Genomic DNA, 12,367 nt, shown 5'->3' with positions numbered 1-12,367 from the left:
GAAATTAACTCAAAATGGATCATCAACCTAAAATAAAAATGCAAAATCATAAAATTCCTAGAAAATAACATATGAGCAAAACCTAAGTAACCTGTGTATGGTAATGATTTTTAGACACAAAACTAAATAAATTCATCAAAGAAATAATTGATAAGTTGAGCTCATTAAAATTAGAAATTTCCACTTTGTGAAAAACAACGTTAAGAGAAAAAGAAGACATGCCTCAACCTTGGAGAAAATATTTGGAAAAGACACACCTAATGAAGGTTGGTTGTCCAAAATACACAAAGAACTTAAAAATAAGAAAATAAGCAACCCAATTAAAAAATGGGCAAAAGACCTGAGTAGACATCTCAACAAAGAAGATGTATTCATATGAAAAGCATGTGAATGGTGTTCAGCATCTTATGCCATTACTGAATGACAAATTGAAATGAGATAACACTTAACAATCAAAAAAGCTCAAATCCAAAACACTGGACAACAACAAATTCTTTGAGGATGTGGAACAACACAAGTGCTCATACATTGTCAGTGGAAATGTGAAATGGTGTAGCCATGTTGAAAGACAGTCTGGCAGATTTTTTTTTAACAAAATTATGTAGATACTCTTATCATAGGATCTAGCACTCAGCACTCATACTCTTGGTATTTACCCAAATTAGTCAAAAACTTAAAACCTGCACATGTTGTTGTTTATAGCAACTTTATTCATAACTGTTAGAATTTGGAAGCAACCAAAAAATCCTTTAATAGATGAATGAATAAACTCCTACCATCCAAACATGTCATAATGGAATATCATTCAGCACTAAAAAGACGAAAAGCATGGAGGAACATTAAATGCATATTGCTAAGTGAAAGAAGTCAATCTGAAAATACTACACATTCTATGATTTCAACTATGTCACATGCTGGAAAAGGCCAAATTAGAAAGTCAAAATATCCATAGTAGCCAGAGGTTATGAGGGAGGGAGGGATGAATAGGCAGAGCACAGAGAATTTTTAGGACTGTGAAACTAATTTTTTTGATACTATAATGATGGATACATGTCATTACACATGTGTCCAAACCCAAATACCAAAAAAGTGAATCCCAATTTAAACAATGGAATTTAGGTGATAATGATGTGTCACTGTTCATGTTTTATAACAAATGTATCATCCTCATCCTGGTAGTGATATTGATAGTTGAAGATGGTGTCTGTGGCGGGGGTGGTGTGTGGGAACTCTATACTTTCCTTTTCATTTGCTGTGAGCCTAAAACTCCAGACCATATGGAATTCAACTACTCAGAAAACCAAATCATGACAATGTTTTGAGCATCACTGTTGAGGTCATTGAATCTGGTTAAAATTTATTTTCTCCTTAAATTTATCAATCTCTAAATAGTTTAATCCAGACTCAATCTTAAATTATGATTTACTCGTCAAGTTATATGTCATATAAGAGCAACAAATATCACTAACTTTGTGTTTATTTGATTATTGCCTATGATTATGCAATGCTGAGAATATGTTCAATTATGTGTTCATGAACTGAGTGAGACAGAAGTAGGAAAGGTCTTTGAAACCATCTCTTAAAACACCTTATTTTACAGATTAGGGGACTGAGTGACAGTTAATTTAGACCTGATCAAGATCTCATAGCTAATTAAAAGCAAACACAATTTTCTGACTCCATGAATTAAAAGTTCCGAGTTCACGAAATATAATATGTTGGCTTCAAAAGGGAAAGAAGAAACTGCTTGTAGATTTATGCTTTTATCAGTAAAAAGTTTGAGCAATATGAATTACTAATTCGACTAAAAGGAGTTAATGTATCAACTCTTTGGCATGTTTATATTGCTTGGATTTGATATAGTTGCTTGCAGGTAGCAATGTGCTACAAAACCATGCAAAATAAACAAGAAATTTATTGCAGGATATGACTTCAGTTTAACCTCTCCTGAAAATAGAAGCTAGCTCTATTTAAAGAACAGGTGTGTTATTGGGGAAAACACACCAACTTTACACTTAGAGTATATTGCAAAGTAGTATTCAATTCCTGTAAAAGAGAAGAGAAGAAATATGTCAAATATTTAATAATATACTGTTTGGTTGTTCCTCCCAAATCTCAACATGAAGGCAGTATTTGTTTGGCTTGAGTGATGACTATACTTGGTGCATTATGTACCATTTTATGTGCAATCTATATGTCAAAGTTGTCAATGCTATGAGAAGAGGAATAAAGCAAAACCAGTTGTTTGCAGTCCTCAAGAAGAGAAACAGTATTTTATCAGTGTGTAAATCAGTTTTCATAGAAAGCATCTTCACCAGAGACAAGCAAGGAATAAATTATTCCCCTTATTTGAGCTGGCAAATGTGTCCCTTTCGTACTATAACTGCTCTTTCCAGTTAAGAAGAATGTGTTTTGTTGTTTGAATTTCACTTTACTCATTTCATTGATTTACTCCCCATTTTGTAACAGAGGATTTGAGAACTTTTGTTAAAATAGTTTTAGATTTCTATCCAGAAGCAAGGCTGAAAATTCCCTACCTTGAATTTTATTAAAATAGTTTGAATTTCCCTGCATGACATTTATTCCTCCTGCCTGGTTCCCCTAAATTATCCTAATTTATTTTTCCCTTGATAATTCCTCTATAGAAAGAATCTTGATTTCAGAACTAATACCCACTATGGTGTAGTACAAGCAAGCAATGTATTGATTCTTTTATCTAATTATTCCTTGCTTCTATTTAATATTGACATTTTAAAAGTGTACTATTGCACCAAAAATAAAAAATTCATGCTAAAAATAAAAATTCCTTTTGTCACTTATGATGAAATGTTAAAACATTCTTTTTCTGTCACCATTTCTTCTATTGCTGAACTATCAGGCTTTTCCCTGGACTTTCGTTTACTTCCCCTGCTTGTCTTCTTTATGCCTAGATTTAGAGTATTTGCACCAGGCATGCAAATAACTTTGAAAAACCATTAGGTGGCAGAAATTGTATATTGATTGACCATTCTTAACATTTAAATTTCTCCTTCCAGACTCTTGTTTATCTGACACTGCCTCGAAACACTGACAGATATGCAGGATGACTTAGAAAAGCAGTCATATGGGCATCATGTGCTCACACCCATCACTCAGTAAACCACCAGAATGGAAAGGCATGGTTGTTTTATGAAAAGTGAGATAATTTACATGCAAGGGATTTGTGGTGCAGAGTAAGGTGATAAAAAGGTAGATCCAGGGTATTAAATCATTAGGTGCTGTTGAGATACTTATTCTAGACTAGACTCTGCCACTAACCACTTATCTGATTCTGGGAAGAACATTTAATTATCCTTTTCTCCTTGTGCTTATATTACTTCAAAAATTAGTCTGACACCAAACCTATCATGTTTTTACTATTTGCCTATGGATTCTTTTTGCCTATCAAAATCACGTTCTCCAGAGGTGGTGCCCTGGCAAGAGAAGTCCGCTGGGAAAATCCTAATTTGAAGTTCTCTGCGCTGGTTTGTCAAGGCTCAGGATTTTTCACCAGGGCTCCCAAATTCTACCTTTGAAACCTGTGTTAGGCTGAGGGCATTGTAGGCCTAAAGCAAATGCATCTGAGAAAACCCTGTGTCTTCAGTATCAGTATGGATTCCTCAAATTATTCAAGGATGGAGAATCTTCATTCGTGTTAAATACATTGCCATATGAGATGACTTTATCGCACAGGAAAGGACCGCAGGCAAGAATTCTCAGCTCTGAAGATGAGGAGAAACTGAAAAGAGACCAAGCTTTGGTGTCTGATTTTAAATAGCAAAAACTGGAAAAATATACTCAGAAGAACTGGGACCTTTTTTTACAAAAAAAATAGTATCAATTTTTTAAAAAATAGACACTGGACCACCAAAGAGTTTGAGGAGCTAAAATGATGTAGGGAGAATTCCTGGCTCTGCTCTTTGTGGACACAGGTTATGAAGAGGGACAGTTCTGAGAGACAGTGAAGAAAAAGGAAGGCCTTTTTGTGCCGAGGGTTTTCCTTCAGAGCAAATTCTGAAAACCTTGGAAGAACCCAAAACCTGGGCCTGGGTCTCCTGCCTGGCAATTGTGCCTCCCCTAGAGGAGAGGAGAGCTTGAGATTACTTTTTTAGTTTGTGTATTTTTATATTTTAATTTTATTAGCAAGCATAGGTAATTTTTGTATTTTAAAAACGAGCAAATGTTTGTATGTAAAATCACATTCTCCTTGAAGATAAGAACAACTCTGTACATTTTCTCCATCACCCAGGTGCAGCCCTGTTATGATACAAAGTAAGTGTAAGAGGAATTTCAGCTGATGAATGTATTTAACCAACCTCTGAACCTAAAATGTTATTGGTAGGGCTTAATTTTCGTGAGGCCTGTTGACTTGTTTAAGGCCCTAGATACAAAGCCTGGTGACTTGTTTTTGCCACATCTGACTTAAAATAAGCTCTGTGTAAGGAAGTGAGATGTAGGATGTCAGGTGCAAGGGATCATTTGACATATAAAACCTCTGTGGAATATCACCAGCAGTCTTATTCAGGGGAGGTATTTTACAATATCACTGTCAAAGTTTAAATGTACACTCGGGAAGCTCCCACAAAATGGGAGTTACACTTGTCAGAGTCTGCCAAATTGAGCTTGCCTTCTCTATTTCTGTCAGGCAACTCACCTCCTACATAAAAACCATCACAAATACCTCTAAGTGCTATTTTCTTTTCCTTTCTCCTTTTTTCTTCTTTTTTCTTTTTTTATGGGTACTGGGGATTGAACCCAGGGGCACTCTCACTAAGCTACATCCCCTGCCCTTTAATTTTTTTTTTTTTTTCATTATGAGACAGGGTCTTGCTAAGTTGCCCAGACTGACCTCAAAATTGCAATCCTCCTACCTCAACCTCAAAGTAGCTGGGATTATAGGCATGCACCTGGCTTTAAGGACTGCTGTCTTAAAGCATTTTCATGCTGTGCTCTTGAGTTGGCACCATTTCAAGGATTTTCATTCCCTGAGATGTAGGTTTCATCTGAGTCAAGGGTAGTGGCTGGCGGGGACACTGTCTAGATGGATTCCTTTAGAAGTCGTCTAAGTTAGACTACTGTGCTCTCAAATGGGATGTGGCAGTGCACATGCAAGGGTTTTGCCCACTTTGTTGGGTATATTTGATATTAATAATGTCCAATATCTATTAGATATTTGCTATGCCAGGTACTCCTGTAAAGTGCTTTATAGCTATTAGTTCACTTGATACCATCACCTATTGTCTGAGATGTGGACAATTATCATCAGTTTACAGATGGTGAAACTGATGCCCCAGAAATGCTAAGTAACTTACTTGCTGAAGTTTGCATGTCTTTTCTGTAGCTGGTATGTGCTTTTAAACACAGGCCATCATTTTCCAGGGCATAAACACCTGGCATTATGTATATTGTCCAGATATGGACATCAGGAGGTATATTATTTCTCTGATAACAACAGCAATGACAACATTTATGAGAATATAAGTTTCTCCAATCCTCCACTATTTGTTGTAGCCTTTTCTTAAAAGGACAAATTGATAGCCACAGGCAGGGGACTTTGCCTCCTCCCTTTAGATGGACTTAATATGATATGTCTTTTACATAGGTATCTTAAAAACCTGAGTTTGGAAGTTTCTGGTGGTTGTAATCTAATTGACACCATTGCTATTTCTTCCCTTCTACAGCAAAGACACTAACCACCGTAATACATGACAAACGTTTCTCTTTGATCATACTGGTTTCTTTAGTAAATGACTCAACAAAGCACATCTCCTTAACATGACAGAAGAACATTAGCACATCCCAAGAATTCATGGAGTTGTGCATATAATATAAAGCTGCTCACCCACCCTTTATGCTGTAGTCATTTCCCTGCCTCCCAACTTCTTGTCAGTCTGTGAACATCCTAGCTAGCTATTGGTTCATCAGTCAGCTTGCAAGTATCCTTCTCCGATATTGGTCCCGTTAACCCGTGGAATTTGACTGCTTAAGGATAGCTCCCCGCCATTTTCTCTCTCTCTTCTCCTCACTTTCATTCTCTCTCCTCTCCTCAGTTTCATTCTCTCTCACTTTCAAACCCTGACGTCAGGTCCTTAACCCTCTTGGCTTTTGCCTGACCCACACTGATGCTTGTGTGACGACACCATCAATGTGCTGCCTCCTCGTCTCCAGCTGACTACTCTGGCCTCGGGATGCCCTGGCCACAGACTCGGCTGTATCAGTCTCCACCATGGGATCTGGCTCCTCCATTCTGGCAGATTCACCCCCGGGGATTAGACAACTTTAGAACCCTTCCCCTGACCCCCGGCTTAAAGCCATCAAAACTTAACAATATTTGGCCACAGTACCCTTTAGATAATCAATCCAAAATGTCCATGTAATGGCACACAGTTTCTGTGAGCGAGTGGGCAGATGGAAAGGGATTCCTTATCTTCAAGTCTCCTCTTTCTTGCACTTCTTTGCTCTTCCTGCTAACTCGAATGCCTCCTTTGGCTTCTTCTCCCCCTCTTAATCCCTCCTCCTCCTCCTCTGACTTCGACTCAGCTAACAAACCACTCTAATACCAGTCCCCTGTGACAGAGGCCCCTCTGGCCCCTGCTTCTCCATCCTTTTTACCCCGTTCTGTTTCTGCTTCCATTCCCCTGCCCAGCCCACCTAGTCCTCCTACCAGGAGGTCCCACATACATAGTCTAGTCCCCCTACAGGAGGTGGCAGGTGTGGAGGGAGTAACCAGCCCAACAGTCAGTGGCATGTCCCAGTAAGGAGTATGATACAGCAGCCCCATTCCTCAAAAGTAGTGGGAGATAATGTTTCACAATTTTCTGCATCCAAACCTGAATTGATTACTAATCAGGAAAAAGGGTTAAAATGCCCTAGGCATCAAGTTTCTGCTAGAACCTGTTATCTCAGCTCCTTTCAGATCCAGATCTCAGTCAAGGCTTACATTGAAATGTAAATAGAAGAAGCCAGAAGGCTCAGTGGGAGACCAGTCTCAACCCAAGAAAAAAAAAGTGTCCATTTTAAATTTCTCCTGGGCTGCAACACAGAACACTTTATCTCTCTCTCTCACCTCTTCTCTCTGTCCTTCTCTTTCTCATTTTCTCATGCTATAATTAATGACCATGATCATTTTTCTTCTAGGACTCTTAGTTTTCTTAAATGCTATATTTTTGAGTTCTAGGTTAATGATTTTTGGTCAGTTCTTTTTATCCAGCTCTAGAGTTATTTTTGAACATCTGTTACATTGCAATGGAGATAAACATTACAAGGCCTTTCCTTTTGTGTTAAATATAAGCATGCATTAAATTAAAATTAAAAAAAATGGATCCAAATACTTTTAATTCACGTGATTTAAAAAGGTATTTAAATTGGGTAAACTAATAAAAGTAAAATGTCTTTAAAACTAACTCATAAGTCTCTAGGTGGTCAAACTCATAAAATGTTGATGTTTATAAAATTTCTAACATCAATTTTTTCTAGGACTTTTCTTCAACAGGAAAGAAATGGCAAATGCTGTTTAGTACACTTGTCCGATATCTTGTTTTTTTTACAATAAGATGAGTAAATTAGATTTGACATGTATGGGATTACTCAAATGTGTTTGTTAGAGACATGTTATTAATTTACAAAGTTAAAATGCTAATTATTAAATAACATTGAGTACTCTCAACTCCTTAAAACCTATGGAGTAACATACTTAAACATTAATGGTGTTTTCATAGATTGGTAAAATTTACTATTAATATTATGTCTGTTAAGTTCTATTCTTTAGAACAACTAGTCTTAAAAATTGGAGTTTAGACAATTATGGTTAAACAAGAACTGTTAAAGTATTGTACTACGTTACAGAGTCTAAATTTTTCTTTAAAAACTAAATTTGATAATAATTGTGGAAAGGTCATTCTTTGTATATTAAATGTGTTCATATTTTCCAGGTATACAAGCCTTTAAAGCAGAAAATTTATCAAGCTGCTATTCTCCAAATTAAACTTGTCTGTAATGGTAATTTTATACTTATAAGAAGAGTAAATGTTATTGAGGATTTATTTCTATCATTTAATGTTCTGTTATAGGACCCATCATCAATAGGGTATATGTAAAATTTGTTACTTTTTACAGTAAGATAAAAAAAATTTTAAATGTAAATGTATTTCTAAAAGTTAGTGAGAACCTGATTTGTTTAAAGGTTAATATCATGAAACATGAAAGCATTTTGCCACTTTGCCACACAAAAGGAAAATTAAAAGCTTTCTCAGCCTTTCTTTAATTCATGTTTTAGATATAATGATAAATTGTGTTAACTAATGTTCATATAGACTCACGAATCAATATATTTAAACTTCTTAAAATGACATTTAAGAAAGGAGTAAAGGTCAACATCAGAATTAGAACACTTCACTTAAGATTTGTAAAGAGCCATGCCTTACCTGAGATAAGACTCTGCCTCCCCTCCCACCCTGCTGCATGTTAGAATGGCTCCAAAGTAAGCCAGACTTTAACTCATTTAAAGTTGTGTTCAAAAGTTTGACGTTTGTTGTAAAGATTACTGTGATCTCAAACAGGGGATATAATGAATAACTCAACCAAAATTCAAGATAGCTATTGCACAAACTGAATGTTTTACTGTTGGTGATGCCATTTTATATTTTCCTTGTAAACTCTAACTGTTGCCTGGTTAATATTTTGTAGAAGTACTGCTTCAAGAGCAAACACCTTAAATTAACTTGAAATAAATAGTAAGCCATCACCTATAGGACAGATAATGTATACCCCAATTAGATAAAAGGGGGTAAATAACTGTAAAGTCATAGACATTGAAATTAAAGCCCTGCACTCTTACTTTATGACTGGTGAGACTGACTTGCTGGATGGTTAAGATCAAACTTAGAGATTGAGATTAAATACAGAGGGCCAAGAAAAGCCAGTATTTGGGTTTTTCCCTCTGTCAACCTGAATTCAGGGAATAAGAGGACTTTTCTCATGAGCATTGTAACTCTGGGTCACATGACCTCCTGATCAGGGAGATTAATGAGTCCACTAGAGGATGAAAAGCCAATCAGTGCACCTGCTGCAGAGGAGGGTCATGGAAAAAGAGAGACATCCCTGATGCTTCCAAGGGAAGCCACCTCATCAAGAAGACCCTGCCTAATGGACAGCACTAACGGAGGTAAGAAGCTGCCCTTAATTTCTCTATGAGTGACCCCTGTGGGAACTCAGCTGACTCTTTAACAGACAGGAACAGGTCACTTGGACCAACTTGATCTTAGACACCTAGCAAAACAGTTAAATTTATAATTACACAAATGGTATGCCTTTACGCCATGTACAAACAGAGAAACAACATGTATCTCATTTGTTTATAATAAAAAAAAAAACCAAAAAACTATAGCCATTCTTGGGCATTTAAAAGAAACAATAGTTAAATATAACTTAAGATATACACTTGTGTTAACCCACTAGAATAAAGACTAAAAGCTACAAAAGAGAGATTCTTAGGCAAATGTGCCTGATAACTATCAAGAGAAACTGTCAGAGTCAGAAGTTTCTAGTCAGTTTAAGGCCTATGGACACAGGTAGGCTTAATCTATGTTTGCTAGTAACAGAAATATAGAGGTCTCTACTAAATGTTGTGTTTACATTCCTGATAACCTGGACAATGTTAAAGTTCCCAAATAAAGGCCTTGTCCTCTCCAACCTTTGTTAGACCTTGTTATGGGAACAACTTCTCAGTTCTTCCACCCCCTGGTGAGGAATTGTTGACTTCTCTCATCTTCATGATATTCATTGGCATGTTCCAGATTCTGCAGCATTTATCTTGTATTAATCTCATTTCAGTACTCATGTCTTTTTGTTCTTCTCTCATAGAAGCACCCATCCCAGATGCCTGTACAACCTGCTCTTTCCCAATCAGACTTCTACCATGGACCCCTCAATTGACCCAATTTCTAAAAAGGGAACTCCAAACTGCTTGCCCCACGCTGCCCCCTTCCAGCTTGAAGAAACCAGAGCAGTCGTCGTCCCCCTTTCCCTACAGCAGTAAAGGAGTTCCTAAAACTAGAGGGGGAATGAAGCCAGAATTGGGGACAGGCGGTTAGTGTAGAAATAGGGGATCAGTCAAATTGAGGAAATGAAGTCCATGAAAGCCATCTGCCTCTGGAAGTCTGGAAGTTGGAGACTGCCTCTGGGAGAATGGACTTTTTACATCTCACCTGCAAAACCAGGCCTAGTCACGTAGGCAGGAAGGGGAGATAAGTGGGGAGAGAACTGAAGATCTTCTTATAAAAACAAAAACGGGGGAAATAATATAATACAAAGCTGCTCACCGGCCCTTTATGCTGCAGTCATTTCCCCGCCTCCCAACTACTTGTCAGTCTGTGAGCATCCTAGCTAGCTATTGGTTCATCAGTCATCTTGCAAGTATCCTTCTCTGTTATTGGTCCCATTAACCCGTGGAATTTGACTGCTTAAGGATAGCTCCCCGCCATTTTCTCTCTCTCTTCTCCTCACTTTCATTCGCTCTCTCTCCTCCTTGCTTTCATGTTGTCTCCTCCATTTCATTCTCTCCTGTGCATGCACCCTTTCTCTTTTCCTCTCATTTTCTCTCTTACCCTGCAGGGAGACACTCTGTCTGTGTGCTTAATAAACTCCCTTATGTGAGTTCCCACATCCAGAGTAGTTTCTGGGTTCTTACAGTGCATGAATGGATTTCACTTATTATTTGGAACATGACAGAATATTGTCACAAGGAGAAAATGTAGTTAGGTATTTGTTGTTGTTCTTCAAATAAAAGACATTGGTTCAGAGTTGTGGGGGGGGGGGCTACACCATAACCTGAAAAACCTAAACCATACTTCTCAATCTAGTTTCTTTTGAGATGAGTGAACATTTACTGAATTTAGAGGCACTCACTTAGCTTCCATGTTGCATTTTATTTACATGTCCTTATTTATTTCCTTGGAAAATAATAAATTTGCACTTCACTACATCAAAGAAAATGCTTTTAGTCTAGGAATAAGAATTTAGTTTTGCCACACGTCTTAATGACATGTAGTACTCTTGGTAAACTTATTTGAATAATAAATGAGTATTTCATTTGTCATCCTCTGCAGACAATCTGGAGCCATTATTTCCATAATTCTCATTGACCTCCTGAAATGCTAATATTCTCTCAGAATCAAGCTTGGTCCTCAGATCTCCTTGCTTTATTCCCTCTCACTAGGATCCCACCCTTTCCTCCTCCTAGAGCCTCTTAATTATGAAGCCTTTTCTTCACCTTCCCACTCTCCAGTTCCCATTATCATTTCAAGGATTTTAGTTTAGACTTTCATTATCTGTGGCTCAAATTATAGCAAATTACGGTACACTTCAAATGAACCTTTTGACTTCTCCTTTCTTCCTCTTCCAACCAGTGCCCCATACTGCCACAATTATTGTCTTCCTAAAATAGACATCTGGTCATAGAACTCTCTAGTTACAAGCCTTCAAAGACACCTCATTATAAAGAGAGTGAGGTCCAAGGTGCTCAGAGGTCTTGCCACATTTTCAGACACTTCCTCTTCTCTCTCCTTATCTACTGAGTGTCCGCCTGGCCTACCAGCTCATGGCTCTATTAATATTGGGTTGCCTCTTCCCTTTCCCTGTATCTGACAGACTCATTCATTTCTTGTGGCCAGTTCAGATGTTATTTGCAATAGAGTCTCCTAAACAGAGTGGAATTCCCTCTTTCCACTGCTTTTCTAGTAGGCATTACATAGTTTTCTTGCAGCAATGTGATTTTGGATCACAATGATTCATCCACTTGACTTTTATATACCCTGTGCAACTCTATATTCTGTAAGCTTTTAAGAGGCAAGAACTGGATCTTCTCTTCTATGACACCTGTTAGTTCTGCTCAATGGATTGAAATACAGACTTGCAAGTCAGATCATGGGAGTTCACATCCTAGCTCTACCACTCAGTATCTGGATGACCTTCAGCAAAATTGCTTTATCTCTCTGAGTTTCAGTTTCTTTTTCTGTAGAGGCTAATTATACAGCTTCATAGGTTTGTTTTAACAATAAAGTGAGTGAGATGATAGATGTCAAACACTTAAGAAATGTAAATAGAAATACTGGCCTAAATTTCACTAGGTTTTTTTTTTTTTTTTTTTTGCCAAGAAAATAATAATAATGGTAGAAGTCTTGACAAGGCAAGGCCTACATCTCATTGCCTTGACAGAACATCAGCCAGCACATTACAAGAATTCATGGGATAGTGCATGGTGGACTCATTTATTTGTATATGGAACACAACAGAATTTTGTTACAGAGGGCAAATGGAAGATTTTTCAACTGAAATATATACATCAGAATTG

This window comes from Sciurus carolinensis, chromosome 7, assembly GCF_902686445.1.
Source record: "Sciurus carolinensis chromosome 7, mSciCar1.2, whole genome shotgun sequence".
Classification (NCBI taxonomy): Eukaryota; Metazoa; Chordata; class Mammalia; order Rodentia; family Sciuridae; genus Sciurus; species Sciurus carolinensis.
The sequence above is the reverse complement of the archived record's forward strand: the minus strand, read 5'-3'. Positions refer to the sequence as shown.